Source organism: Melanerpes formicivorus, unplaced genomic scaffold, assembly GCF_026170545.1.
Source record: "Melanerpes formicivorus ecotype bairdi unplaced genomic scaffold, bMelFor1.0.p_v2 SCAF_26, whole genome shotgun sequence".
NCBI classification, from domain to species: Eukaryota; Metazoa; Chordata; class Aves; order Piciformes; family Picidae; genus Melanerpes; species Melanerpes formicivorus.
Window position 1 is genome coordinate 12,622,283 of NW_027142378.1, and position 26,014 is coordinate 12,648,296.

Here is a 26,014-nt window from a genome sequence, read left to right on the forward strand (position 1 = left end):
TCTGAAGGTGGTCTGGGGCCATCGGCAGGGCTTTTGGGGGTGACGGAGGAGGTCTGGGGGCACCTAAAAGGGTCTGGGGATATGTAAAGTTCTGGTGGGGCCATCTGAAAGGATCAAGGGTCGTGGAGAGGCAGCTGGGCACCTCCGACGGACCCTTTGGGAGGTCTCTGCAGGCTCCCGTGGGAGCTGGGGGTGTCTCGGGGTGGGTTTGGGTTTGTGCTGCAAACAGCGTTGATAATGCAGGGACGTTTTAATTCCCACTGAGCGCATTGCATATTCAGCAAGGATTTTCTAATTTAGCAAGGCTATGTCACATGCTCAGCCAGAAGACTGGAGGGCAGGTTGGCCGGTGGACTACTCTCCAGGACTGGATTGACCTCACTCAGCTGATGGTGAGCAATAGCCTTAATTTCCATTCCTTATCCTCCTTAGGACTTCTGCTATTGTTATTATTGCTCTTATTATTGGTATTACTATTATTCCTACCCCTGAGTTTTCTCACTTTCCCCCTTCCAGTTGTCTTCCCCCCACATCCTGCTGTGTGATGCTTGTTTGCTAGCTGGCGAGTGCCCTCAGGGCTGTGCCGGACACAGAGCCTGCTTGTGTCATCTGCCTTAGGCACACTCATGTGAATCCAGCATTCAGAGAGGCGCTGCCTGTTGGAAAGATAAAGGTGAGCCAATTCAGTCCTAGCAATGTGATGTCTGCAGGTAGCCAGCAGCTTGGCATGTTCTCCTGAACTCAGAGCCAGACAGCAGGATGTCTCATCTAGGCTCAGAAACTCAGGTGCTAAGAGTGACCTGTGGTAAAAGCTGTGAACAATTGAATTGACATGTCAGTAGGGTTTGGACACAGGGTCGTGGAAGTCTCAGTGGGACAGACGCTCCAGTTTCGGAAGCCTGTATTTCATGTTGCAAGGAGGTCGTTCTACAGCTGAACACAGCTGTGTGTGTACAGCCGTGAAGTGCAAACCAAATGATTTCCTGAGCTCATCTGAATCCCAGAGCTCATGAAATTCAGGCCTGCCTTCCTGTAGTGTTGGATCTCTCAAGGGGAAAAGTGAAGAGGAGGAGAACTCTTTAGCTTTCTCTCTCTTTTCTTTCCCTCGATACACTTTGTCTTGCTTGGCTTTGAATCACAACTGTGACGTTCGGTTAGGTGGTGAATGTGTACTAGGTGGTACGACACCAAAAGAAGGAAAAAAGAACAGGAATAATTTGCGTTATAGATGACTCCAGGTAAAAGTTTTTGGTAACAGTTTTATTGGCACTAAAAGATCATAAAAAGGGAATAAAGTGCAATAAAAGGCAAGCAAAGCAGCGCGCTGGGCTTGAGAGGGGACAAAACTCCACCTCCATAGCAGCCTTACAATAGTTTTCTTCATCTTCTATAGTTACATCATCTACATAAGCAAACTTATGCTAAACAGAAGGCAGGCATGTGATAATGAGTCTTAGAGTAGGCGGTCAAATCCCTTCTCCCCACATTTGGGTGGTAAGGGTCAATGTATCCATTTTCTCACGTGCGCAATTTTGCAGGCTTCTTATCTGAAGAAAACAAATTCCTAGGTCTGAATGTTTACCTTTAAGATAAGCTCCGCCTCAGCCGTGATGTCTCCAACTAACCAGACAGTATCCTTGCAAGTCTGCAAGATATGTTTCTTTCCCTTTGCTCTCAAAACAGGCCTCACAAGATCCTGACCCTTAATCCCAGGGCACTCTAAGTCTTATAATTTTAAACATAGATCACCAGTATATTCATCACAATTTGTCATAAAACCCCCACAATTCCTGTAGGATTTCAAGTTCCTGCTTGATAATATAAAGCAGTCTGTGCTTTGTTGGTTGTTTTAGTTTCCTTGCTGTGCTGCAAAGATTTTGATAGGAATTTCTAGGTATTAACTACAGCCAGGGCAATCCTTCAAGTGCCCTAGGAATGCAGTGAAAACCTTTTGAGAATTGTTCCTGCTCTGTTACTCCTCAAGCTATGAGCAGACACACAGACAGTTGTTAACAGACTTTCTTTGATCATTCCAGGTCTGGTGTGCTGGGACTGGCAGGATTTTCCTGAGCTGTCCACGTACGGTTTCTGTTGACACTCTTCAGCTCGTACATCCGGTTTGCTGACAGAGGGTGTGGGGTTTGTGGGGCCCGGCAGCGAGAGTTTTCCAAAGAGGAGCTCTTAAGGGCAGCTCCAAGGTTAGGTTTGGATTCTCCTGGAGTCGCACACAGAACGAGTCTCACGATTCCAGTGGTCTAATTTTATAGCTGCATTTTCTTCTCTCTGCCTAGGTGAGAGAATGACCTCACTAAAGAAGAGAGATAGCCTGAGCTCTACAGGAACCTTGAACCCAAGCAGCCAGTGCCTTCTGTGAGTACAAGCTGTTCTTGTTCAACGTGGAACTAGTTGAGAGCTGAAGCCAGACCACACCTTAATTCCCTCAGCTTCCTCTTCTGCAGATTAAACAGTCCCAGTTCCTTCAGCCACTCCTCATAAGACTTGTTATCCAGACCCTTCACCAGCTTTGTGGCCCTTCTCTGGGGACACTCTCTCACCTCTGTGTGCTGGGGAACACCACTTCTGCCGGGCCAGCCACCAGCTGGGTTTAACTCTGTTCCCCACTGCTCTTGGGGCCCAGCCATCCATCCTGTTCTGCTGTCCAGCAGTCCCTTTGAAAAAAAATCCATCTGAAAAAAGAAGTAGCAGAGAAGGAAAGTTGAAGCTGCAAAGATTGCAGTCCCCTCAGTTGTTGAGGATTGTTTTGAGCAAGAGGGGCCTTGGGTGCCAGGAACGCCTGTGCAATTCAGGCCTTGAAGAATTCTCTGTGATAATATAGTGGCGGAGTAAGAGATGTGAGAAAGTGCTGATTGCTTGGTATGCTGAAGTCCAGCTGCCTCTGAGATGGGAGGCAAGCAAGATAAGGAGGAGGCGAGATCTGGGGAAGAGAGCAATTAGACCGGATAGAAGAATTCCACAGAGTTGTGAAAACAATGATGTAACCTTTTAGAGAGCAACCAATAGTATGTTGCCAAGTGGGCATAATTATAGCAGACTGTATATAAGATGTGTCTGATGCTCAATAAAGTTGGATTCCGCTGATCAAATTGGTCGAATAAGCGGCCCCTTCTTGCGGCACTCAGTTCTTGTGGTACCCTCTGTGAGATCCTAAGCCACCTGAACTGAGCCGGTCAGGCAGCCAAGCTAGTGCAGCAGTGTCTTCTGGAGAGTTGATAGGAGCCAGTTCTGTGGGGTTTGTTGAAGTGAGTGGCCAGTCGTTCTACATGAACAGTTGTCTTAGTGCTAGCAAGTAGGAGGCTCTGAAGTGTGGTACTTTGAGAGCTCCATTCATACTTGCCCTTCAGGAGGAGCCAGCTCTTTCATTGAAGCCAGTGCTTTCACGCCAAAAGAAGGGAACTCTTCTTAGTCCACAGAGCACATGGGCAGGGGAAAATGTCTGTAGCTGGTGAGATGGCCTGTGCTACAGTCCATCTTCTTCATCTCCTCCTTACTCCTTCAAGTCTCATTCCCCATTTTCTTTTCAGAGAAACTTGCTAGGGAAAGCGTTAAAGTCCTGCCTTACAGCGACCAGCAGGAAATCTTTTCCACCCCATGATGGGATTGGGATGAAGGTCCCCTGGTCACAGAGGGACATTAGGTTAGTGATGCAACACCTGCTTTTCACACATCTTTTCTGTTAGGCACGAGCACCTGAATGTCCTCTGCGGTCCGTGCGGTGGCCTTCAAGGTGATCTACTCTTATACCCTTCTGTGGCACTCGGGTCAGAAGAGCAGGCTGGCTGTTGCCAAGAGCCTCCTGTCCCCGAGACTGCTTTTTGCTGTCTGAGCAGGTGACTCCATCTATTGGGGAAATGGCATTTCTCACCATTCTGGTGTCACTGGTGGCTGTTGAGGATTAGATCAAAGGCCCGAGCCTTTAGGGCAGGACTGGTGGCAAATGTTGGACAGTGGCTAGGAGCTCATCTGCCAGAGCTCTCTGCCCTGGGATGGATCCCATCTGGTGCCATAGACTTGTGAGGGTCCCAGTGGTATCCCAGTCCCTCCCAGTTCTTTCCCAGTCCTTCTCAGTCACCCCTAGTCCTTCCAATTTCCATCCCAGTTCCTCCCGTTTCCTTCCCATTCCCTCCCATTCCCTTTGGAATTCCTCACAGTCCCTCCCGGTCCTTCCCAATCTCCTTCCAGTCCCTTCCAAGTCTCTCCCAGTCCCTTCTCAGTCCTGTCCCCATCCCCATCCCTCCCAATCCTCTCCCAGTCTCCTCCCAGTCCCATCCCAGTCACTCCCAGTCCCCTCCCAGTCTCTCCTAGTCCTTTCCCAGTTCCTCTCAATCCCTCCCAGTCTCCTTCTCATCTTGCAGCGTGGCAGATTTCCCGGAGTGGGAAAGCAGAGCCGCGCTCCCTTTGGTCAGTACAGTTTAGGTGGGAAGTGCTTCCACTGGCTCCATTGGTCCAGATCACCCCAGTTTGGGCTCTGTTTACTTTGGGGCCATTTGGGCCCATTTAGGATCCTCTTTGGGACTTTTTTCCCAGTTGTTCCCAGTCCCTTCCAGTTCCTTTGGAGCTCTCTCACAGTTCTCCCCAGTGCCTCCCACTTGAGCCTCCACTACCTCTCAGTCTCCACCAGTTTCCTCCCAGTTTTCTTTCAGTCTCTGACAGTTTCCTCCTCCTTCCCTCCCAGATTCCACCTCGTGCCCTCCCAGTCCCTCCCAGTTTCTTCCCAGTTGCTTCCAGTTCTCTCCCAGTCCTTTGGTGGGAGGAAACTGTTGGGACCGGGAGGGCACCGGGAGGAGGCCATTACTGTGTAGTCTGGTAATACTGACGGCTGCAGCTGGTGCTGAGCTAAACAGAATGATCACAGAAGGCTTTTGCTCTGAAGCCAGAGCTGCCTGCTGGCAGAACGAACGTTTTTCTGACAGCTCTTGGAGGAACATTTCTGTAGAGGTGTTCCCCAGGGCTCCTCAGGTGCTCAGAACTCAACATGTTGCCTTGGCGGGGAATAAAACCCATGGAAAGCTGAGCGTGAGGTGACAATGCAGGCACCGCCCCCCCCAGCGTGGCAGCGCCGCCCTCAACAACATGGCGCCGGATGCTTTAAAACGGCTCAGTGCAGGGTTGTGGCTGGTAGAGGTCGGAGCTCCTCCGCTGTGTCCCAGGTCAGTGCTAGTCTCTGCTACTTTGTGGGGTTTCTCTATAGCAGCCGCTGGAGCTGCGCGGGGCTTTGGGGAGGTGGCGGCCGGCGGGGGGTGTCCGGGTTCGGCTGGCGGGGCTCTGTGGGGGTGGCGGCTGCTGCCTCAACTGTACCCAGAGATACCTGGAACTCTGGGCTGCAGCTGGTGCCCAGATCAAAGACAGCTTTGTCTCTAAGGCCAGTGCTTCTCTGCAGAGGAACCAAGATTTCTCTGCAGGTGTTGCCCAGGGTTCCTCATCTGCTCAGAATGCCCAGCTCCAGTGCCAGGCTGATGTCACCTCACAGCCGTCACTCTGTCGGTGTTTGCCTAGGAATGCCAGAAATCTTCCTGGAACTATTGGAGAAAAGGAAGCTTTGTCTGTCTCTGTTTGTGGTGCCCTGAGAAGGACTTGTACCGACACAGGCTCAGAAAGCTGAAACAAAACAATGAGAGCAACAGATGGAAGAGATGGGTTGATTGCCAGCAAGAAATGCACCAACTGCAAGGTGATTTTGGGGTAGTAAATCCCAGAAGGTGTGACACGCTTGGAGATGCAGACCTGCGCAGCAGCTGTCACAGAGGAGGGAAGCGCAGCAAAAACTCAGCTGTGTGCTGAAGGTGCAAATCCTACCCAGAAGGGTGTCCGTGGGTCAGGGTGATAAAAAGCCCCTCAGCTGTCTCTTTCCTTCCATGATACCATATGGGGGTGGGTGCTGATGCAGGAGAGGAGCAGGTGAGTGAGGGGTGGGGGATGCTGCCCAAAAAAGCTGCCTGAATGCTCTCAGAGGGGATGAAAACCCATGAAAAAAATGTTAGTCTGAGGTATTCCAGCAGAGAAAAAGCTGTGCTCTTAATCGAGAGATTGCAGAACAGTAGTAATGTGGATGCAAAAAGGCTTTGAAATGACTCTTATTTGCAAACTAAAAAACCCCACAAGACACACAAAAGAAACATCACTGGTTTTATTTTTAGTTTCTTAATTTGAATGGGAAGTCAAGGGGAATATAGAGGCATGTGGGGACCAATGGAAGGTCTCCTGTGGGTATTTTAGTCGGATGGTTAGGGTTAGTTGTGGTGGTGGGGGGAAAGCTTTGCAGTAGTGGCCTTTGTGGCGGGGGTCCAAATAACCCTAAATATCCAACTAATCCTTTGGGAGACTCTCCAGAGGCCCTCCTGATCCCTCTATGTGCCCCCAAATTCCCCTTTGATACCCCCAGGTGCACCTTAGGTGCCAACCGATCCCCTTAAGAGGGGTGGCAACACTGACCAGTTAGGGGCTTCTCTTGCCCCTGTGTGTGGGGAGCAGCTGAGTGCGGCCCTCTTTGAAGGTTTTTCCATTTGTATTGAAAACTAAGAAACAAAAAGAAAAAAACCCCAAAGAAACAAAGAAGGGCAACCCCCTCTCCCGTGACAGACAAAAAGGAAGGTCTACTGTTTTTATGTGATACATGTTATATTTATGCTTTGAAACCCTGTTTTACTCTCCCTAGAATTTGCTTTTACATTCCAGAAGCTCTCCTGTTTAAGTGGATGTAGAAGAATAGTATGATGTGGGAAGGTGTTTTGGGATAGCTTTGGAAGACTATGGGGAAGATTTGCCTTTGCTCGAGTCAGAGAAAGCTATGTTTTGCCTTTGACTCTGAGAGTAATGTAAACACTTTGGAACCGAAGGAGAGAAACTGGGCAGAGTTTGGTTGGACGTGTTAAAATAGTTTTGTTATTACGACCTACTGTATGCCTTAATTACACGTACGCCAGTAGAAAATGCCCAATTGAGATGTGCCAAGTGTGCCTTCTGATTAGACTATATAACTTTGCTGTATAATGTAATAAATGTCTTCAGCTGCTTACATCTGGCCCAAAAAGCACTGCTCGAAGTAAAACATCGATACTACAACAAATGGTCACCCCGGACAGAGGTAAGCGACAGGGGAAACTGAGGGTCGGTGCCTCCTGTTGATGAGCACGTATGGGTAATCAAAGAACAAAAGAAGATAACTTGATACTCAGAGTCATTTACTTACATCTTGGAGGGAAAAAAAAAGTAGAATGAAAAGACATGGGAGCAGGGAGGGATGGCATTGTTCAGGGCAGCAACAAAAGTAAACAAAATTGTTACATCTTCCCTTACAACACAGGGACTAATTAAAGATTCGTTAGATCAATTAGCAGAGCATTATAAAGCTGTTAGAATAGTAATGCCATTTCACCAGAACAAAGCTCTTTGACATCTACGCCCCCCAGCCCCCCTCCCCCACCATGGCCACTAAGCTCACCTGCTCCCGTGGAGCTGCAGTCACTGGCACCTGGCCAATAGCAACAGCAGCCCACTCCCCCCCTGCTGCTGGACACCCCCCCACTAACTCTTAAAAGTTTTTCCATGTGTTTTAATTGTTGTGGCCGGTTGATGCTGCCCCCTTAAGAAAGGGAATATGGTGGATGGAAGTTGGTAAACGGAAGGAATAGTCTAAACTAATTTCATTGGAAGAGTGGGAGGAAGCACCTTCTGAACAGGGAGTGAACTGGACATTTCCAGGACTTTTCTATGTCTTGCTTCCGCCTTTCCACGGTGCAGCAGCTCTCTGTCTCTGTGCTGGGCTTTCTGCCAAGGCCTAGGCCTTGAAGTCCAGATACCAGGCCTGTATTAACTCCTTTCCAATTAACACAAACTGCTTCTAACATTTTTTTTTCTCCTCTCTTTTCTCTCTCTTTCTATCCCACTCTGGGAAGGGGGGGGGGGGAGAGAGGGGAGAGCGGAGGTGGGGAACCCCCTCTCTGCCGAGGGGGGTTACTCTCATTTCTGTGTTACTCTGTTGTATATCTTTGTATATATTGTAGATATTGTAAATTTGTAAACATTCCCCTGCATACCTTACATTGCTTTGTAAATATAGCTCCACTGCTTTGCTAATTCAGCTTGTGAGTTTTTTTTTCCTTTCCCTTCAATTTTTTTTTTCCCTTTTACCTTACAAGGGGGAAGGGAGGAGGCTTCTCGGCCTTACCCTTCCAAACCCACTACATTTTTTTATTGGCGTACCCAACGTGCGGCAGATAATTAGTTTAATTTATTACTTGATTGATTTAGTGTTTTCTAGCTGAATTAGCAAACATGAAGGTATTGTGGTTTGTGGAGCGATTATTCTTTTCAATTTTTGGGGCTCTGGTTTACAGATATTGTTTGGGTTTGATTTTGGATTACCTGGGCAAATATTTGGTGCGGACAATTTATATGTGGGTTATGTATAGAGTTAAATTATGGTATGGAAAATGTATTAATTTCCTATGGCCAGTGAGATACAGGAATGTTACCTCCACCACTCTCCCAATTGAGATAAAGGGTTTTAAGATTCCACCGGAGGAAAGAGTAAATTTAGGTGATGCCTGGGATCAAAAGGTGATTTATTTCATGTGTATAATTCTGCTGCTGGTGATAACTAATGTGTATTCTCTGTATTCCTGGTGTCGGGAGAGAAAGGTGTCCAGAGCTTGTTTTGTTATTAAAACTAGATCAAAAAGAAAAGGCCGTGGCTCTCGATCAGTCCCAGAGTCATCTAGTGACGAGGACTGTGGAGAATCTGTGTCAGCTAAAAAGAAGGCTAAAAAGTTAATTGGTAAAGCAGCTCTAAATGACTTTGCTGATTCTAGCAAGCAGCCAAGGGCATCGGCTGGTATCAACATGGCACCTACTCCTTCTCCTTCTTCTTCTTCTCCGTCGGCCATTAACGGAGCAACATCACTTCCGCCCACTCCCTCGGTGGGACCGGAAGTCACTGCCCCATCAGCTGATTTATCTCAGGACCTGTCAGCTTCTATTAAGGTGGCTGTAAATTCAAACACAGCTCCAGTTAAGGTGGCTCCTTTAAAGACTAGAGGTGGAAAGGCCAAAGATGGAGAAGAAGAGGAGGAGACTGATCCTGGTGAGGGGCCCTCTACTCTAAAAGATCCTGCTCAGGAGGAAGAGAAGGTTTGTTTTAAAGATCTAGCTAACCTAGTGAGATCAAAGCAGGATAGAGATGAAGTTAGGAAGGCAGCTGGCTGAATGAAACTATGAAACTATGAAAGGTGGTTCTCAGCTTAAAGAGATCCTTAGGAGAATGACAGCAGGATTATATGGACAAAGAATTCAGGGAGATGAGGAACAAGATGATATTACAGACTGTTCATCACCACGGGAGGAATTGCGAAATGTCCGTAAAGATTTCACCAGGGCAGATAAGGAGCCAGTTCTAGCTTGGCTTAGTAGGTGTTATGATACAGGTGCTTCAGCTCTAACAGTTGGAGACAAGTCAGCAGCTCAGTTAGGAACTCTCTCAAGGGACAATGGAATAGATAGACATCTAGGCGAAGCTCTCGGTAAGGTTAATCTGTGGATACGCCTTTTAATGGCGGTTGCCCTGAGATACCCTTCCCGCAATGACCTTCCATGGAACCCTAAACCCTGGACTACCATAGATGAGGGAATTAAGCGCTTGAGAGAATTTGCTGTTAGAGAGCTACTCTATGGTGAACATGAAACTCTGAATCCTGATGACATTCCTGTGGGTATTGGTCTTGCTAAAAAGATCATCAAACTTGCTCCTTCTAATTATGCAAACATTCTGGCAAGCAGAATTGTGTCAAGAAGTTATGGTGGAGCTTCTCCTACGGTTGGCCAATTCAGTGATCAAATGAGACAATTGGAGGATAGCATGACACGTGGTTCTTTGGTTTCAGCCATTGAAACTCTGTCTGGAAAAATTGAGAATTGCATGAAGGATCTGAAAGATTCCATATACCAATTGGCACAGAAGGATAATTTCAATTCTTCCTCCAGGTGGATACAAGTTTCATCTGTGAGGAATACACGTCCTCCAAGGAGGTCATTCCAAAACAGGTTATTCCAAAACAGACCACCAAGGCAATCACGTAGAACTATTTGGATAACTCTGCGTGATCAGTTTGGTGAGAACATGAACTGCTGGGATGGCCAACCAACTTCTAATCTGTTCAGGAGACTGAGGGAATTGCAAAGTGGCAGAACCCAAGGTAGCAATACCAGAAGGGTAGCTGTTACTTCCACAGTTCCCCAGAATGACTCTTATGGCTCCAACAGTGGCTCCAGTTATAACATGCAAAGTTATAACCCTGCAAACTATGTGCAATGCACATGTGCGCATGTTCCCCATAACTAGGGGTGCCCTGCCTCCCGCCAGGGGGAGGAGAGGGATAACAGAGATAATAGAATCTATTGGGATGTGTACATCCAGTGGCCTGGCACTTCACAATTTCAGAAGTACAGGGCCTTGGTTGACACAGGAGCTCAGTGCACCATAATACCATCAAATTATCAGGGATCAGAGTCTATAACTATTCTGGGAGTCACTGGTGGATCTCAAGAGTTAAGTAAGGTAGAGGTTAACATAAGTTTAACTGGTAAACAATGGAGGAAGCATACAGTTGTGACCGGACCTGACGCACCTTGTATTTTGGGAATTGATTTTCTGAGAGAAGGGCGTTTCAAAGACCCTAGAGGTTACAAATGGGCTTTTGGAGTAGCTTCTATAGAAATTGATGGACAAAAATTGAAGCTGTCTGCCAGACCTGAACTTTCTGATGAATCTGCAGTTGTGGGACAACATAAGATACAGGACATTAAATTGCCGGTTGCTTCTCAGACTGTGCATCACAGACAATACAGAACCAACCGTGACTCTTTGTTGCCCATTCAGAATCTGATTCGTCAGTTGGAGAGTCAGAAAGTCGTCAGCAAAACTCATTCGCCTTTCAACAGTCCAGTGTGGCCTGTGCGGAAGCAGAATGGAGACTGGCGTCTGACGGTCGACTACCGAGCCCTGAATGAAGTGACACCACCTATGAGTGCAGCAGTACCAGACATGATGGAGCTACAGTATGAGCTGGAATCCAAAGAGGCCAAATGGTATGCTACCATAGACATTGCTAATGCATTTTTCTCTATTCCCATAGCAGAAGAATGCAGGCCTCAGTTTGCTTTCACCTGGAGAGGAATCCAGTACACTTTCAACAGGCTGCCAATGGGCTGGATCCACAGCTCAAGCATCTGTCATGCAGTGATCCACGATGCTCTGGAGAAAGGCGGTGCTCCAGAACACATCCAGTTCATCGATGATATCATCGTCTGGGGTAAAACTGCTGAGGAAGTCTTCGAGAAAGGTAACAAAATCATTGACATTCTTCTGAATGCAGGTTTTGCCATCAAGCGAGACAAGGTGAAAGGACCTACCACAGAGATTCAGTTTCTGGGAGAGCGCTGGCAGGATGAACGTCGACACATTCCAGTGGATGTGGTAAATAGAGTCTCCACCATGGCAAGTCCCACAAACAAGCAAGAGACCCTACGTTTCTTAGGGATAGTGGGATTTTGGAGACTGCACATTCCTGGATACAGTCAGATTGTGAAACCTCTGTATGATGTGACTCGAAAGAGAAACCATTCCCACTGGGGACCTGAACAACAAGCAGCCTTTGACCAGATAAAGCAAGAGGTGATTCAAGCAATGGGTCTGGGACCCGTCCGAGATGGTCCAGACATTAAGAACATTTTGTACACGGCTGCAAGTGACAATGGTCCAACCTGGTGCTTGTGGCAAAAAGCTCCAGGTGAGACACGTGGACGACCTCTTGGTTTCTGGAGTTGAGGTTACAGAGGTTCAGAGGCTAACTATACTCCAACAGAGAAAGAAATTTTAGCTGCCTATGAAGGAGTGAAAGCATCTTCTGAAGTGATTGGAACTGAATCACAACTTCTCTTAGCTCCCAGATTACCAGTTTTGAATTGGATGTTCAAAGGCAAAGGCTCCACACCACATCATGCCACAGACTCAACATGGTCTAAGTGGATGGCTCTGATAACACAGAGAGCTCGAATGGGAAATCTTGAAAGACCTGGTCTAGTGGAGGTGATCTCAAGTTGGCCTGAAGGTATCAACTGTGCTAAACCTCCGGAGGAGAAAGTAACTCGTGCTGAGGAAGCTCCTCCTTACAATGACCTCTCTGATGACGAAAAGAAATACACTTTGTTCACAGACGGTTCCTGTCGTCTTGTTGGAAACAAGCGAAGGTGGAAGTCTGCAGTGTGGAGTCCAACACGCCGAGTTGCAGAAGCGAAAGATGGAGAAGGAGAATCCAGTCAGTTCGCAGAGGTAAAAGCTGTCCAGCTAGCTCTCGACGTAGGTCAACGTGAGAGATGGCCAAAGCTTTATCTCTACACCGACTCATGGATGGTAGCCAATGCTCTATGGGTTTGGCTAAAGAACTGGAAGAAGAGTGGTTGGCAGAGAAAAGGAAAACCCATTTGGGCAGCTGACCTATGGCAGGACATTGCTGATCGAATCGAGAGAATTCCAGTGAAAGTGAGACACATCGATGCTCACATTCCTAAGAGCAAAGCTACTGAGGAACAGCAACACAACCATCAGGCAGATCTAGCTGCAAGAGTTTCTCAAGTAGACATGGACTCTAATCTTGATCTCGACTGGAAACACCGAGGTGAGATATTCTTAGCTCGGTGGGCTCACGATTCGTCAGGACATCAAGGCAGAGATGCGACATACCAATGGGCTCGTGACAGATCCATAGACATTTCCATGGATGCTATCACACAAGTCATCCATGACTGTGACATTTGTGCTGCTATTAAGCAGGCAAAACGACTTAAGCCCTTGTGGTATGGTGACAGATGGTCCAAGTACAAGTATGGTGAAGCTTGGCAGATTGACTACATCACTCTACCACATTCTCGTTCTGGTAAGCAATACGTGCTTACTATGGTAAAGGCAAACACTGGATGGTTGGAAACTTATCCAGTTCCACATGCAACTGCACGCAACACCATTCTCGGTCTGGAGAGACAGATCCTGTGGAGACACGGCACTCCGGAGAGGATCGAGTCAGACAACGGAACTCATTTCAAGAACAACCTTGTAAAGAGCTGGGCAAAAGAGCACGGTATTGAGTGGATATTCCACATTCCCTACTATGCACCAGCTTCAGGGAAGATTGAACGCTACAACGGTTTGTTGAAGACCACTCTTAAAGCCATGGGGGGTGGATCTTTGAAAAACCGGGAAAAACATTTAGCACAAGCAACCTGGCTGGTAAATAGTAGAGGTTCAGTGAACCGAGCTGGACCTGCACATTCAGATTTGCTACGGAAAGTAGAAGGTGATAGAGTTCCTGTTGTTAGAGAAAAGAATCTGTTAGGTAAAACTGTTTGGGTATTTTCACCCTCAGGAGAGGCTAAACCTGTCCGAGGGGTGGTTTCAGCTGAAGGTCCGGGTCACACTTATTGGGTAATGCAAGAGAATGGTGAAATTCAGTGTATTCCACAAAGAAATTTAACTTTAGCTGAAAGAGGTTAATTTCAAACTGTTGTACAGCTACATTGCGTCCAAAGGAAGAATCAACGAGGAATCTACGGTGCACGAACCCTGAGATCCCTGAGAGCCCTGAGTCAACTAAGAGACCCTGAGAATCCCCGTTTCCCTTTTCTTCGCTTCGTCGGTGAAGAAATGAACTGTTTTCCATTTTTCTCATTTTCTGATTTTCTTGGACTTTTGAATCATCTACATCTGAGCATAGCCGGAATGGACTATGAACTTTACTCACGAACTGTAAATATCGTTTTGGATTGGATGGACAGTGTGAACAGCCAATGAAATTGTTTAGAAGGGGTGGACTGTGGCCGGTTGACGCTGCCCCCTTAAGAAAGGGAATATGGTGGACGGAAGTTGGTAAACGGAAGGAATAGTCTAAACTAATTTCATTGGAAGAGTGGGAGGAAGCACCTTCTGAACTGGGAGTGAACTGGACATTTCCAGGACTTTTCTATCAGTCTTGCTTCCGCCTTTCCACGGTGCAGCAGCTCTCTGTCTCTGTGCTGGGCTTTCTGCCAAGGCCTCGGCCTTGAAGTCCAGATACCAGGCCTGTATTAACTCCTTTCCAATTAACACAAACTGCTTCTAACATTTTTTTTTTCCTCTCTTTTCTCTCTCTTTCTATCCCACTCTGGGAAGGGGGGGGGAGAGAGGGGAGAGCGGAGGTGGGGAACCCCCTCTCTGCCGAGGGGGGTTACTCTCATTTCTGTGTTACTCTGTTGTATATCTTTGTATATATTGTAGATATTGTAAATTTGTAAACATTCCCCTGCATACCTTACATTGCTTTGTAAATATAGCTCCACTGCTTTGCTAATTCAGCTTGTGATGTTTTTTTTCCTTTCCCTTCAATTTTTTTTTCCCTTTTACCTTACAAGGGGGAAGGGAGGAGGCTTCTCGGCCTTACCCTTCCAAACCCACCACAATTGTGGACAGAAGGGACACTTTAGGCAAAAAGCATGACTTGGGAGAAGATGACTGTCCTAGAAGCCTGTAAGAAACACTGATTGCCAGATACTTTTGTGTACTTTAGGAACTGCTGCTGTAAGTTGTATGCACTGACATCCAGCAATATGGAGTGGAGAAGAGACAGTGGCATCTGTTACAAGCACCTCGAGTTTTAGGCTCAAAAACATCAATGTAGCTCAAAATTGCTGCTATCACCTCCTATGGAAGTCTCCATGCCTTCAGCAAATCCTACATTTGACCTGGAGGCTGCCTGGAAGGGCAGCTGGTGTGAATTCGGTGGCTTTCTTCCCACCCCCCTTTTCCCCCCCTCTCTTTGTCCCTATGGTGCCTTTGCTAGCCAGCCACCTCCCCCCCCCCCCATTTCTCCCCCCCCTTCTGATAACCTCTCTAGTCTATGAAAGTTGTGTTCTGATTTAAAGCAACAATGATTATTTCATTATTTCATTATTTCTGATTGTGATGTGTTTTAGAGATTTATTTTTTTTCTGTTTTCAATAGTTGTTTTACCTGTAAGCATAATGAATAGTAAGTATTTAGTATTTATAAGTATTAAGTAATTAGTGATTGTACTAAGGTATAAGCATTTAGTAATGAGCTCAAACTTTCGTTTTTCTGTGAGTTCAAATTTTAACTTTTGGTTCAAACCTTCTTTTTTTTTTTTTTCGTGCCATGGCATTTTGAAAGAGCTCTAACTTTTTATTAGTTTCTTTTTAGACATTGATTTGATAATTTAATTTTAACATAGTTCTTTCAGTTCTTTAGAGATTTTTGGTGTTAGCATAAGAGTTTGATATAGGGATATTATAGAATGAGATTTTTTTTTTTTGTTTGTATTCAAAATCGTTTTAAGAGAGGGATTATATATTAAAACAAAAAGGATGCATATTTTATAACTAAGGTTTTAGTAATGCCAGCAAAAAATAGCTAACCCATGTCAACACCCGGGAACATCACTTCTGCAACGCAGTACCGCAATCATCTCAACAAACAACAGCACAAGAATCACAAGGATGGGACAAATAGCATTTCACATGAAGCTGAAAATCAGCAGACCTACCTAACACAGGTCACAATGTCTGTTACGATAATCTGAGATCAAAAGCATCAATCGGGAGAATGTACCATAAAGCTATGTGTATTAGGACTGAATATCACAATTGCTTAATTGTTGTGTGGTTAGAGAATATGTTGTCATGGACTTGTATGTTAACTCACCAGTTTGTCTTAATTTTAAATAGTTAGTCTGATTATAACACAAAATACATTTGCATTTTAGGTTATAAAAAACAAGGGAGAATTCAGGTGTTACATCCCCCCCAAAAAAATGGCTAAAGTATACTACATTCTCAAACTTTCATTTCATGTGCGGTTTCAAGCGTGATTTAACAAAGTTTATGGAGGATATAAGAATTCTGGAAGTTTTAGCTAGGAGAAATTTGAAAGAAGAACAAACAACATTAGGCCAAAGATAGTATCTATAGGACTCGGTGCCTTAGCAAAACCAAAGTATCAAAAGAGCAGCATTGTTAGGATGAGTAAGGATGGATTGTTAGGTTACGGTCAATTTTATACCGGGCAGAACCGTGAATAGTCAAGATGTCACCTTTGACCCGGCAAAGAAGCCTTTTCACTTTTGCTGTTTACGTGCAAGATTTTTCTTTACTTATGGAGATGGAGCCTGGCCAGCTTTATCTTTATAGATCAAGGAGAATCTTGCTAACATAAAACAACTTAGGATTTTTGAGCATCTTAGACAAGAGAAGATGTAACATACCTTTAAAGCATATTGTAAAAGACAGTGGTGAGGCTAGGGTTTGCTGTGTTTGGAGATCATTGTGTCTTGATCCTTGTGTATGATGTATTTGGGCCTGATGAAGTCATCTCTGTTGGTAAGAGGAGTGAAGTGTGAAAACTTGAACTAGTAAGATCTAAGTCGTTGACAGATTAAGCAGTTAACAAAGAAGTAAGTTCTTTGAAGTAAGGGAGTAAGTAGGATGAAACTTTGAAAAAAGCAACTGTTCTGTTGGGTTAGGGTGGGGGGGTTGGGGTTAGGGTTGGGGTTAACGGTTAGGGGGTTAGGGTAGGGTTGGGGGGGTTAGGGTTAGGGGGTTAGGCTTAGGGAGTTAGGGTGGGGGGTTAGGGGCAGGACTTGGGGGTGGGGTTAGTACCCGAGGGTTAGGGGTTAGGGTTTAGGGGGTTAGGGGGTTGGGGTTAGGACCAGTGCTCCCAGTCCCCCCTCCCCACCCCCCCAGGGGCTCCCAGTCCCCCCCAGTCCCCCTCCCAGCACTCCCAGTCCCCCTGATCCCCCTCCCAGCCCATCCCTGTACCTCCCAGCGGCTCCCAGTGCCTCGAACTGGTGCCGGTGAATGAGGGGGGCGGGGGGCAGGAAGGGGAGGGGCCAGGAGCTAGGGGGCAGGGCCAGGAGCTAGGGGGCAGGGATCCGTGGGGCAGGGTCCCCGTGGGGTGGGGCAGGGGTGCGGCCCCTGGGGTTCTCCCATTGGCTCGCTGGCTGCAGCGGACCCCTGAGGACCCCAGCGAGGGGAGGGGCAGGGGGATGGTTTTTGGGGGGGGGGGGCGCGGGGGAGGGTCAAAAGGGTTTGAGGGGGTCCAGGAGGGGCTCCTAAGGGTTGGGGAGGGGTCCCAGGAGGGTCTGAAGGGGATCCCAGAAGGGCAGAAAAAGGTGGGATGGGAATTGGGGGGAGGGGCTGGGTCTGGGGGGGCTCTGAGAGGTCCGTAAGGGTCTGCAGGGGTCCGCCAGACTCCGTGGGGGTCCCCAGGGGTCTGGAATGGTCCTTAAGAGTCCATAGGGGTCCGTGGGGGTCTCTTACGGGCCCCTGCAGACCCTTGGGGACCCCCACATATCCCTCCAGACCCTAGGGGACCCCTGCGGACCCCCCCAGAACCCTGCGGACCCCCCCAGAACCCTGCGGACAGCCAAGGACCCTGACAGACCCTTGGGGACCCCTCAGGACCCCCACGGTCCTTTAGGGACCCCCAAAAGGGAGTGGGCAGAGGGGGGGAGGTGGGATGGGCGCTGCTCCCGGGGATGCCGGCGCCGGGGTCCCGGGGGCGTGAAAGGGGAATTGGGGGGGGCCCTCTGGAGGGTCCCAAAGGAGCTGGGGAGGGGCTGTGAGGGTTAGGGGTCTCTGGGGTTTAAGGTTTTGGGGTCCTGCAGGATTCGGGGAGGTCTCACTGTGGTTTTCGGCGTCCCTGCAGCCCCGGGACCCCCCCGGGACCCCTCTCTCCCCCTGGGCCCCCCCCAGCCACATCGCGAGCGGTTAGCAGCGCAGCTGTGCCGCCGCCCGGTGGCTCAGTGCTGTCCCCACGCGTCACGGTCAGCACTGCAGATGGGCAGCGGCGAGTGCTGCCTCCAGGAGACCGAGGGCTGAGCCGCGCCGGGGGGGCTCTGTGCTCCTAGCAGCGACAGCTTCCCCCAGAGGAGCTCTGAGGCCAGCTCCAAGGTTCGGTTTGGGTTCTCCTGGGGATCTCAGACCCCACTGCTCTGATTTCACAGCTGTGTTTCCTTCCCTGCCTAGGGGACAGGATGCCCTCACTCCTGGAGAGAGAGAGGCACAGCCTGAGAGGCCTGGAGCTGTGTGGGCTGTAGATGCTCTTCACCAGCTGGGAGCCATCCCCCCAGGAGTCTTCCACCAGAGAGCCTTCTGCGGGGTGCCACAGTAAGCAGGGTGCAGGTGAAGGGGTCCAGAGCAGGGCAGCAGGGCTGGGGAGGGGGCTGGGGCACAGAGCCCTGGGCAGGGGGCTGGGGCACAGAGTCCTGTGAGGAGAGGCTGAGGGAGCTGGGGTTGCTTAGCCAGGAGAAGAGGAGGCTCAGGGGAGACCTTCTTGCTCTCTACACCTACCTGAAGGGAGGCCGTAGCCAGGTGGGGGTTGGGCTCTCCTCCCAGGCACCCAGCACCAGAACAAGAGGACACAGCCTCAAGCTGTGCCAGGGGAGGTTTAGGCTGGAGGTGAGGAGGAAGTTCTTCCCAGCAAAAGAGGTTGGCCCTGGGGATGTGCTGCCCAGGGGGGTGTGGTGGAGTCTCCCTCCCTGGAGATGTCCAGGAGGGGCCTGGGTGGGGCCCTTGGTGCCATGGTCGAGTTGATCAGATGGGGCTGGGTGGGAGGTTGGACTCGAGGACCTCTGAGGCCTTTTCCAACCTCATTAATTCTCTTCCCATCCTATATCATCTTCCCCTGGGTGGGAGGTTGGACCTGACGCTCCCCGAGGCCCGTCCCAGCCTGGTTCGTGCTGCTTCTGCGTGTTCAGGACAGGGATTCCCTGCTCAGTCTCTCTGCTCAGGGATTCCTCCTCTTCAGAGGTGTGAGAGAGGCTTCCCAGCCAGCCTGAACTATTTCCCCCTCTGCATTTGCCCCCCTGAACAGAAGCACAGGGGGGGAGATGCAGTCCTGTCCTGGCTGTTCTCGCCGGCATTGTGCTTCTCCCTGCCCACCCTGCCCCTTCCTGGGGGCTGCCTGCTCAGAGCTGACAGGTGAGGGGAAGCAGTTCCAGATCTGCCTCACGGCTGTTCCCTCCTTCCCTTCTTTCTGGAGGGAGGCAGTGAGGGGGAGGAGAGGCTCTGCAGATGAGGCACAGCAGCAGCAGAGGGCTATGGAGGGAGGAGAGCAGACTCCAGGGGCCTCCAGGTCAGAGCCGTGCGGTTAGCATCACAGCTCCTGCTCCATCACCACCACCACCACTTCTGCCCCCAGCCCAGCACCAGGGGCAAGGCCCTCACCAGCCAGGACACCACCCAGAGGAGCTCAGCCCCAGCAGGAAGCCCCAGCCAGCACCCCTGGATGGGATTGGGGCAGTCATCACCCCTGGCCCTGACAGCCAGGGGGCTGCCAGGACCCCAACCTTCTGTCACCACCACCATCACTCAGCGTGCACCAGAGACACTCACCAGGGATGCAAGGAGGATCCTCAGCCCAGGCAGGCTTATCCTAGGGGAGCTGCTCTTCCTGGGGGAGGGGATTAAATAGGGGAGTGGGTGGGAGGGGCCAGGTGGCCACACCTGGGGTGGGAGGAGACTCCAGCTGAGCCCAGGTGCCGATGGTTTGAGGGGATGAAGAGGGGAAGTGGGGCAGGTGAGGGACTTCAAGGGTGTCAGGGAGTGACAGGGCTGGGGGGCATGGAACAAAACCCAGAAGGGGGGAGGTTCCGATTGGATGCCAGGAGGAAGCTCTTCCCCATCAGGGTGGTGAGGCTCTGGCACAGGTTGCCCAGGGAGGTGGTGGTAGCCTCACCCATGGGCGATTTGGAGGCCAGGCTGGAGGTGGCTCTGGGCAGCCCGATCCAGGGTGAGGCATCCCTGCCCATGGCAGGGGGGTTGGAACTGGCCGATCCCTGAGGCCCCCTCCCCTCCCCTCCCTTCCCCTCTTCTCCTCTCCCTTCCCCTTTCCTTCTCAGAGCCCAGGCCTGGACGCCTGGCAGGCTGCTGAGCAGCCCTGATGCCTGCAAGCCGCCGTCCGCTCCGGGGGGAAAGAGACGCTCTCGCTCTCCCTGGCCAAGGCTGGTTCTCTTTCTGGCTCACACAAGGACTCCACAGGTCAGGTGATGAGGTGAGATGGATCTGAGACACGTCGTGGAGCCACTTGTGTAAGCATCTTGAGTCTTGCCGAGAGGTTGTTGCTTGTTCCTGCAGAGAAAGGAGTGCTGGGTGTGTTGCGGTGCATCTTCCATCCAGCTGTGCTCTACAGTCTCTCTGGGACCGAGCGCCGGCTCTGTGCAGTGCCTCCGGGGGAGGGGTGAAGGGCACTGGGAGCGTAGGAAAGCAGAAAGGGTCCCAGGAGGGTTTCAGGACAAGGGAGAACAACAGGCTGCTGATACTGGAAGGATGGCCTGGTGATAAAAAAGAGCGGACTGCAGTACACAGCCTGAAGCGTGAGGCAGGGGGACGCTTGCCTCCCTGCTGGAGAAGATCAACCTGATACGGGATGAAGATAACGATGGAGCAAACTCAGAGAGCAGCAGTGGTGCAGGAGTGCCAGGGAAGTGCTCGGGCTGCTGGATTTCCCCTCTGTAAACTGCCTGTTCTGTACCAATAAATGATTCCTGCTGCAGCAATAAATGATTCCTGCTGCACCAGTAAATGATTCCTGCTGCACCAGTAAGTGATTCCTGCTGCACCAATAAGTGATTCCTGCTGCAGCAATAAATGATTCCTGCTGCACCAATAAATGATTCCTGCTGCACCAATCAATGATTCTTGCTGCACCAGTAAGTGATTCCTGCTGCACCAATAAATGATTCCTGCTGCACCAATAAATGATTCCTGCTGCACCAGTAAGTGATTCCTGCTGCACCAATAAATGATTCCTGCTGCACCAGTAAATGATTCCTGCTGCACCAATAAATGATTCCTGCTGCACCAGTAAATGATTCCTGCTGCACCAATAAATGATTCCTGCTGCACCAATAAATGATTCTTGCTGCACCAGTAAGTGATTCCTGCTGCACCAGTAAGTGATTCCTGCTGCACCAATAAGTGATTCCTGCTGCACCAATAAATGATTCCTGCTGCACCAATAAATGATTCTTGCTGCACCAATAAATGATTCCTGTTGCAGCAATAAATGATTCCTGCTGCACCAATAAATGATTCCTGCTGCACTAGTAAGTGATTCCTGTTGCACCAATAAATGATTCCTGCTGCACCAGTAAGTGATTCCTGCTGCACCAATAAATGATTCCTGCTGCACCAGGGGGGTCCCTGCATGCATTCCCACACGGGAGTCTCCTGTGCCTAGCAGGAGAAAACTCTGCTCTCTTTCTGCTCCATGTCAGTCTAGGAAGTAGCTTTCGGGGTAGCCTGTGGGGCACCGGAGCACCGCAGCAGGCCGCATGGCTTCAGGAGGATCCAAGGGTGGCTGCGTCTGAGGCACAAAGGCAGCAGCGAGGAACCTGCCTGCGGCCTCCGATGGAGGCCTCGGGTGGAGCATCGCTGCCCAGGGGTCCAACCCAAACTGGGTGTGAGAGACATCGACCTCTGGCACATTCCCCACTGTGGGGCAGCCACCAGCCGGCAGCACGGGGGCTGGAGTAGCTGCAGCTGTTTGTGGGGGACCCTTCCCTGCCCCCCTTCATTGCTGCAGCAGAGCTCCCCTTCGGGGGGAGAGGGGATGTGTACACAACTGACTAGGAAAGGACCGAGCTGCTGGCCGGGCAGTTTGCTTCACATTCTGCCTTTTGGGGGGAGAATCAAAGGGAGCGGGGGGATTCTGGGCGGACATGGGGCAGGGGGATGCTGCAGCAGAGGAGCAGGTGAGGGCTGGGGGCACCCCCCTAAACCGCTGACAAGTCTCGGAGGGGACCACAGAACATTTCACAGCGTCAGTGCCGTGAGAGGCGATGCGGAGCAGACCCTCTCCAGCTGGAGAGGGAGGAGTTGGAGCGACTGCTGTGTCACAAAACTTTGGAAACGACCCCCCGTCTCCCCTCTCTGTTTTAAAGGCTGTGAGAATCGTAATGAAGTCACACAGGGGCTTGAGCTATAAGCACAGCCTGCGGCCGTACCCATCATAAACAGAGGCTTTTACCTGCGCGCGGTGTAGGGTTTCGATTTAAATGCCAAAACATCCCGAACGGGGCCGGGCCGAGCTGCTGCCCACGCCCAGGGCAGTGCTCAGGGCCGCCCCCGCGTGCGTCACGGGCGGCACCGCCGCCGTGCCGCGGCGCGTGCCGCCCCGAGGGCGCTCAGCGCTGCAGCGAACCGCGCTGAACGCTTGAAATGCTGGAAAGTTGTTAGGGGGAGAAGGGAAAAGGGAGAGAGAGCCTGACTCGATCGCTGACATGGGTACAACTCCTGCGCCGCAGCGAGGCTCCAGTCCCGCCAGGGCGATAGCGTCGCGATCGTTGCCATGGGTTCAGCGCATGCGTCGCAGCGAGGGTTGTTCGCGCGCACGGGGCTGGCGGCTTTAAAACGGCGCTCACTGGCCCGCCGGGGCTATCGGGTTCCTGCTCGCTCCGTGCTAGGTGAGTGCCTGCCTCCACAGCTCTCCGGGGCTTTCCTCTGGCAGCTGCAGGACCGCACTCTGGCTTTGCTTGCAGGGGGGTTCCCGGAGCCGAGCCGGGACCGTTTGGGAGCCGCGACGGGGCAGGGGACTCGCGCACTACCGGCCGGGGCTGGGGCCGGGGCGAGCGGGCGGGCGGGCCGGGGCGAGCGGGCGGGCGGGCCGGGGGCGAGCGGGCGGGCGGGCCGGCCGGCCGGGGCGAGCGAGCGAGCGGGCGGGCGGGGGCCGGCCGGGGCGGGCGGGCCGGGGCGAGCGAGCGGGCGGGCGGGCCGGCCGGGGCGGGCGGGCCGGGGCGAGCGAGCGAGCGGGCGGGCCGGCCGGCCGGGGCGGGCGGGCCGGGGCGAGCGAGCGAGCGGGCGGGCGGGCCGGCCGGGGCGGGCGGGCGGGCCGGCCGGGGCGGGCGGGCGGGCCGGCCGGCCGGGGCGGGCCGGGGCGAGCGAGCGGGCGGGCGGGCCGGGGCGGGCGGGCGGGCCGGCCGGCCGGGGCGGGCCGGGGCGAGCGAGCGGGCGGGCGGGCCGGGGCGAGCGAGCGAGCGGGAGGGCCGGGGCGAGCGAGCGGGAGGGCCGGGGCGAGCAGCAGTCAGGAAGAGTCAGGAGGGGTCTTCTCCCGGTAACAGTAAGTGCTCTTCTAGCGTGGCACCTGTCGTCTTTGTGTTCCTCCCCGTAACTCCAAATTCCCTTCCTAGTGCTCTCACTGCCTTTCCAAGTCTCCCAGTAACTCCCCCACAGCTCTGCGAGTTAAATGAATGCCAGAGAAAAATGAGATGCCTGTGCAGTGTTTTTCTAGGGTGCAGGGAAACCTACTCACAGCTTTACAACGTGAGTAACTGAGAGCTAAGCTTTGCTTTTTGCTCCACTCCTTACCGTTTGACTCTTTGCTTTCCACTTGGTCGACCAAGCAAGGCTGATGTCACTTCACAGTCGCTACCCCGTTGGTGCCTGCCTGCGAGTGCCAGGACCCTTCCCGGAACCACAGGAGAGAAGGAGGGTTTGTCTCTCTCGCGGTGCCCTGAGCAGGAGTCGTACCAACACAGGCTCAGAAAGCTGAAACCATCGAAAGATTTAATTAGAGAGCAACAGGCATTAGAGGTTGGTTGATGGCCAGGGAGAAATGCACCGACTGCAAGGCAATGGGGGCGTAGTAAATCCTGGGGAACGGGGAACACGCTCGGAGACGCAGAGCCACGCAACAGCTCTCATAGAGAGGCGCAGCAAAAACTCAGCTGCGTCCTGAAGGCGCAAACCCTACCAAGAAGGGCGTCCGTGGGTCGGGGCTATCAGAAGCAGGGCAGCCCCTCAGCTGTCTCTGTCTTTCCTACCGTGATGCCACGTGGGGGTGGGCGATTGTGGGGGGGTTACAGACCATTGCAAAAACAGGGCGGAGGGCTTGCCAGCGCCGGGCAAACCAACCCCAGGGGCGGCTGCTGCCAAGAGGCCTGGTCACACCTAGCGGAGCATGTTGGAAACTGGGGACATTCAGCGTATCCCACAGCAGAATGTGACTCCGGCTGAGAGAGGATGAACTCAGAGGGGGCAACACACATCAATGCATTATAGTCACTGTGCGAATAGTTAGAAGTCGGTCTAACCTCTTTCCCTCCTGGCTTAACACCAGCCTGGCGTCCAGGACTCAACATACGCACTGCACAGCAACCCACAGAGCTCCTGGGTCATCCCACCTGTACTTGTTCCTGCTGTCCCTGCAGCAATGGACTGTTCCTGATTTTTTTTTTTTCCTCTTTTCCTTTCAAAGTCAGACTGATTCCTGATTCTTCTCCACATCCCTGCCCAGTTCCAGCACCAGAGAGACTGCCCTGAGAGAGAACGAGCCGGGATAACCAGGGACTCGCCTCGAGGAGTCGAATACCACGTGCCAAGAGCGGACGACAGGGCTGTGACAGGGGAGCGGGAGGGGAATGGAGGGGTGGCTTGTGGCGGGTGAACGCCCATTCTGAAGACAGGGTGGAGGGCTTGCGAGTGTTCTACTAAACTCTCTGCTTCCCAGCTGACTCCAAATTATTTCTTGCTGGATTTGGTCCTTTCCTTTTTTTTTTTCCCCCCTCTGTTGGGAGGGAGGAGGGGGGGAGCAGGAGAGAGATTCTCAGCCTCGACACCATCCAAGCTCTGAGCTCCCAGGTAAGGGTCAAATCGCTGCAGCGACGACACAGCCGAGGAGCGGGCGAGTGAGGGGCGGGGGCAGCCTCTCCCAAACGCTGCCGGCGGACTGCTTGCCCGAACGTTCCCGGAGGGGACGGAAACCCATGACAAAACGTAAGTATTAGCGTGAGGTATTGTAGCGGAGGAAAAGCCATGCTGTTCCTCCAGAGGTTGCAGAGCAGTAGTAACGTGTACGCCAAAAGGTTTCCAATGGCCCTGAGCGGCAAATTAAAACCGCACAACACACACAAAGGAGACCCCACTGGTTTTATATTCAGTTGTTTAATTTGAATGGAAAGGCCTCTGAAGAGAGGCCAGCTGAGTCGCTCCCCACGCACCCGGAGGAGATGCCCCCCCTGACCGGTCAGCGTCCCCCCCCACTTCAGGGGGTTTGTGGGCATCTATGGTGGGTGTGGGGGGTATCAAAGAGGAATTCAGGGACATGTGGGAGCCAATGGAGGGTCACCTGGGGGCACTTCAGTTGGATGGTTAGGGTTAGTTGGGGGGGGGGAGTGGGGGCTGGCTTGCTGGCAGCCTCTGGTGTGTGTGGGGGGTTGGCCAGCTTGGCAGCGGCGGCCTCTGTTATTGGGCGGGGGGGTTGGCTGGCTTGGCGGCGGCAGCAGCGTCTGTTGTTGGTTGGGGGGTTGGCCGGCTTGGCAGCGGCGGCTTCTGTTGGGTGGGGGGCGGGATGCGTGGCTGGCTTGGCCACAGCCTTTGTTGTTGGGTGGGGGGTGTTGGCTGGTTTGGTGGCAGCCCATGTTTTTGGGTGTGTGTGGGGGGGTGGCTGGCTTTTTGGCGGCAGCTTCTGTTATTGGGTGGGGCGTGGGGGGGGGGGGCTTAGCCTGGCGGTGGCCTCTGTTATTGGTTGGGGGGGTGGGATGCGTGGCTGGTTTGGTGGTGGCCTCTGTTATTGGGTGGGGATGGGGGGGTCGCTGGCTTGGCGGCGTCACCCTCCATTTTTTGGGGGGGTTGGGGGGTGGCTGGCTGCAGCAGCTTCTGTTGCTGGGGGGTATGGGGGGATTCGCTGGTGCGGCGGCGGCCTCTGTTTTTTTGGGGGCTTTGGGGCGCCTGGCTTGGGGGCGGCAGCTTCTCTTGCTGGGGTGGGGGGGTTGACTGGCTTGGCGGCAGCGGCTTATGTGGTTGGTTGGGGAGGGTGGCTGGCTTTTTGGCGGCGGTCTCTGTTGGTGTTGGGTGGGTGGGGGGGTGGCTGGCTTGGTGGTGGCAGTGTCTGTTGTTGGTTGGGGGGTTGGCTGGCATGGCAGTGGCAGCCTCTGTTGGGTGGGGGGTGGGATGTGTGGCT

At 52.0% G+C, this 26,014-nt stretch overlaps 2 long non-coding RNA genes across 3 annotated transcripts; both read left to right on the forward strand.

Moving 5' to 3' along the window:
* Window positions 1-213: 213 nt before the first annotated feature.
* LOC137448855 (uncharacterized) lies at window positions 214-2,186 on the forward strand. The gene is made up of 3 exons (XR_010989243.1): window positions 214-392; window positions 517-673; window positions 2,037-2,186. It is a non-coding gene; the product is annotated as an uncharacterized lncRNA (long non-coding RNA).
* Window positions 2,187-22,205: 20,019 nt separating this feature from the next.
* Window positions 22,206-25,213, forward strand: LOC137448856 (uncharacterized). Of its 2 annotated transcripts, XR_010989245.1 has the most exons (4): window positions 22,206-22,520; window positions 23,244-23,376; window positions 23,479-23,646; window positions 24,311-25,213. It is a non-coding gene; the product is annotated as an uncharacterized lncRNA (long non-coding RNA). The 2 variants fall into 2 exon arrangements; XR_010989244.1 differs by lacking the exon at window positions 22,206-22,520 and having other exon boundaries at window positions 23,146-23,376.
* Window positions 25,214-26,014: the final 801 nt, after the last annotated feature.